At 42.4% G+C, this 4,703-nt stretch overlaps 1 long non-coding RNA gene across 1 annotated transcript; it reads left to right on the plus strand.

The window, feature by feature from the left end:
• Positions 1-683: 683 nt before the first annotated feature.
• Positions 684-2,329, plus strand: LOC121813858. Its single transcript, XR_006053928.1, has 2 exons — positions 684-1,555; positions 1,701-2,329. It is a non-coding gene; the product is annotated as an uncharacterized LOC121813858 (long non-coding RNA).
• The last annotated feature ends 2,374 nt before the right edge of the window (positions 2,330-4,703 follow it).

The following is a 4,703-nucleotide window of genomic DNA, read 5'->3' on the forward strand; positions in this document are numbered from 1 at the left end:
TTGGGGGATATTACTAACTCCGGGTCCGATAACAGGCACCACATCTGCAGTGATACGTCAAAGGAGGTAACACCAAGAATCCGATGAAACACCTGGCGACGCATAGCGTTTTTTTTAAAAGCCCAGAAATGCGCCGTATTTGATAGCTTGCTGCGAGACCTCACACCGAGCACATCTACTGCGGGTGGGTTGCCTGTTATGCAACATCCCCCAAAAACACGAAGAGGAGAGTCCTGGCCCCTAGCCCTGCCAGTGTAGCAGAAATGATGAGGATGATGATGGCAGCAGCAGCCGTTCTTCTCTGCGTGAGTAGCTTAATGTTGTTCGTGTGTAATTTACGTTGAGTAGGCTAACCACGTTATTACATTAATGCATGTAAGGTGAACTAGCAAACATCATCATAGCTACATGCGGCTGTCTTCTTGTTTGATGGCAGATACTCCCTTCACCCTGGCCAAAAAGGCTAAAATGACCAAAGAAAAAGTGGAAAACAGTTAAACATGAGAGGTTTTTGGACAAAGTTTGTGTTTTTCCATTGTTTAAGCACTGCTTCCAGCCAAGAGTGATACCATATATGCCCCATAGCTGCAGAAAAGGCTAACATTGTTATCTTTTTACAAAAACATGAGAGGTTTTTGGACCAATTTTGTGTTCTCCATTCTTTAAGCACCGGTTTGAGCACCGTTTAAGCACCGGCACCGTTTCAAAAGTACCGATTTGGCACCGGTATCGGATAAAACCTAAACGATACCCATCCCTAGTCATGAATTATTTTTAACAGCAGGTTGGATGTAATGTGTTAGAACTACCAGCAGGTGGGGATAAGAGACCTTTAAGGTGTTTGGTGCCACACTCCACCTTCAGGTTTAAAACTAGTGTTAATGGAGGGAGTTTGAAGGTTGAGTTTGTTCCACGACTGCATTTCACTCACTGCCTCTGTTTGTATCTCTGTCACTGCAGGACCAACATGGAGCGAGAAGTCAGCGCTCTCAGGAGGCCGACAAACCTCAACCAAGAAAGAGAGAGAAAAAACACACCTGTGACGAGTGTGGGAAAGAGTTTGCTAGGAAGTTTACACTAAAACTTCATCAGGTCATCCACACTGGAGAGAGACCGTTCAGCTGTGACTTGTGTGGAAAGTCTTTTTCCTTGAAGGGTTCCCTAAAACACACCAACTCATCCACAGTGGAGTTAAAGCGTACAGCTGTGATCAGTGTGGCAGAGCTTTTACTCAAAGTAGCCACTTACAGAAGCATCTAGTTACCCACTCTGGAATTAAGGCATACAGCTGTGACATCTGTGGAAAAACTTTCAGCCAGAGAGGGACCGAAATACACACCTACGCATTCACACCAGACATGATGTGTACTGCTGTGAACAGTGTGGCAACAGTTTATAACCAACAGGCAGTTACAACAACACATGTTTACCCACACTGAGGAGAGACCTTATAAATGTGACCTGTGTGAGAAGACTTTTAAAGCTCCACATCACCTGAGAACAACACCAACAGATCCACACCAGAAAGAGACTCTACAAGTGCAGTTACTGTGAGGTATGTATTTATATTGTTATCTGAGTGTGTTAACTGAAACAGTCAAATGTAATTGGACGTCTGCAGAGATGCTCTTTATTTCAGGCGACGTTCAGGATAAAAATGTTGAAGGACTGACTTACACTGTCTTTGTGTCTTTGTTTAGAAGCAGAGCGACACAGATGGATCCAGTTCTCAACCCTGTCATCACTGTGGTGGTGGGAAAGACTTTCGTTGTGACCTCTGTGGAAAAACTTTCAGTCGGCAAGTCTCCCTAAAAAGACATCAACGTAGACACACTGGAGACAAACTGAAATACTGCAAAGAATGTGGGAGAAGCTTCCCCACACCAACTGAGTTAAAACGACATGAACTGATTCACAGTGGGGTTAAAAAGCACCTCTGTGATCAGTGTGGGTCATCCTTCACCACTGCAAGTCAGCTTAAAACACACAAACGAGTCCACACAGGAGAGAAACCATACAAGTGCAGACACTGTGACAAAAGCTTCTCACGATCAGGTCATCGTAACAAGCATGAACGTACACACATGGAAGGAAACTACAGCTGTGACCAGTGTGACAAGAGCTTCAGGAATCTCAGTTCATACTCCAAACACAAACGATCCCACGTTACTAATAAACTGTTTCACTGTTACCAATGTGCCCAAACATTCACCTCATTGTCTGCTCTGTGCAAACATCAGCGTGATCACTCAGGGCTGAAATCACTCCCATCACTGGATCACAGTGAATCTGAAGAGACAGAAAGATCCTCTGGTTTCAGTGTCAGACTTAAAACCCTTGAGATCAGGCTCCACAGAGTTCAGATCGAATCTCCTGTAAAGATCTGATGAAAATGTTCCACTGGATGGATGGATGGATGATGTATAATCTCTTTTTCTGAAGGTTGCTCTCTTCCTGTTTCTGCCAGTGCTGTAAAGCTGCTGCTCAGTCTGATGGGCTGTTGTGTTGTTGTTGGTGATGCTGGATGAAGGGCTGGTGGACCAGGTGAGCTCAGGTTGAGGGTAGATCCCGTCTGAGCTGCAGGTCAGATCCTTTGTCCTACTTGTTGGAGATTAACTTTACGGACTGGAGCTGGAAAAATACATATTTCTAAAGAAGTCAGAAAGAGATTTTGTTGTCACAATTTTCCCTTTCTGTTCATTTCATGTTAACATGATTTAATTTATTGAAAAACATGTAAACACGGTGAATGGACGGCTGAGGACTGGGGCAAAGTCATAATCTCAGATGAAGCATCTTTCCGATTGTTTGGGAAAAAGACTTTTGTGGAGAAGAAAAGGTGAGCGCTACCATCAGTCCTGTGTCATGCCAACAGTAAAGCATCCTGAGACCATTTATGTGTGGGGTTGCTTCTCATTCAAGGGAGTCGGCTCACAATTTTGCCCCAAAACACAGCCATGAATAAAGAATTGTACCAAAACACCCTGCAACAGAGCTACAGATTGAAAATGCCCAAGGCGAAGCACTCAAAGGTCTGGCTGTACTTCACAGCAAAAGATGCAAACTCAGCAGTCTGCAACAAGTGCTTTAAGGTGATACTGTGCAAAGGAGGTAACACCTTGAATCTGATGAAGCACCTGGTGATGCATAGCGTTTTTGTAAAAGCTAGAAAATGCACCGTATTTGATAGCTTGCTGCAAGACCTCACACCGAGCACATCTACTGCAGATGTGGTGCCTGTTATCGGACCCGGAGTTAGTAATATCCCCCAAGAACCCGAAGAGTGGAGTCCTGGCCTCTAGCCCTGCCAGTGTAGCCCCGGTTCCAACCAAAGGAGGTATGTTGTATCAACAGAAAAGGCTAACTTGGTTATCATTTTGCAGAAAAAGACTGCTAAAAATAAAACCACAAGAGGTTTTTGTACAAAGTTTGTGTTTTCCATTCTTTAACCTCCGGTTCGAGCACCGGCACGGTTTCAAAATTTCCAGTTTGACACCGGTATCGGATAAAACTTAAAGGATCCCCATCCCTATTTGTTACCATGTTTCCATTGTGTAGTGTAGTCGATAGGTTAGTTTTCTTTGTCAGAACAATGAGGCCACTGCAACTGTATGACATATATACCTGTATACACTTGACTTATACTGACATGTATACACTATACATACACTGGAGTGGTTACATAATGGAATCACTGTGATAAGCATCTAACCTACATGTTTAAAATCACAAGACCCGCATATTTAGGTCAAATATTATCTACAATTATATTAATGAAGTTTTTGCAACCTGGGATTGTTTTTTTCTCGCCTCAGCTGCCAGAAGACAAGAAAAACTGTATTTTCTTCCTGTTGATATAATTCTGTGTATTAAACTCTGTTCCAAGAATTGTAATCTTTTCCAGAGGATCTTTTTGAGTGCCTTGATTTTGCTGAATCTAAAACAGCTCGATCTCCACATCATTGGCGGAATAAGTGCAACCTGTGGGAGGTACCTATTGAAATAGGGTGGAGCCGTAGGCACATTCAGTTCACAAGGGTTTCATGTTAAATCAAAATAGAATCAAACACGTAACAGTAGCACCTAAAACAATTTAAAAACTTGATTTTATTAAATACGGTGTCACAGTCCTGGATCGTATGACACAGCGCTCTGTTTTCTTTTCTTTATAGTTTGTCCTTTTGGCATTAGATCCTAGGTTCCTTAGCTGTAGTTACTGGTCATTGTTTAGTAGGTCTCCTTTGTGTCATCTTCCCCTGTATTAAAGTTCACCATGTTGTTGATTGTGTCTAATCTGTCATGTTTCTGGTCTGCCTGGTTAATGTCAAGTTCGTGTCATGCCTGCATCTTTTCATGTTTTCCTGCTGGTTTGCAAACCAGCTCCTTCGTCCAGAGTCTGCTTTTGGGTCTGCTCTAACAAACACACCGGTGCTCCCCGCCGTGAAATACGGTTAAAACTGTATGATTGTAAGCAGTGTTGGTCAAGTTACTTGAAAAAAGTAATCAGTAACTAATTACTGATTACTTCCCCCAAAAAGTAATCCCATTACTTTACTGATTACTTATTTTCAAAAGCTATTAATTACTTAGTTACTTTTAAAAAACACAATTTACAACCTGAAGAGGTGATAAAGCGATAGATCTTTCAGCCTAATTCTACTTTTTCTACATAATCCATCATACAAAATGTAATCAAATGGAAA

Source organism: Haplochromis burtoni, unplaced genomic scaffold (genome assembly GCF_018398535.1).
Source record: "Haplochromis burtoni strain Fernald_Lab_line unplaced genomic scaffold, NCSU_Asbu1 Contig_3034, whole genome shotgun sequence".
Lineage (NCBI taxonomy): Eukaryota > Metazoa > Chordata > Actinopteri > Cichliformes > Cichlidae > Haplochromis > Haplochromis burtoni.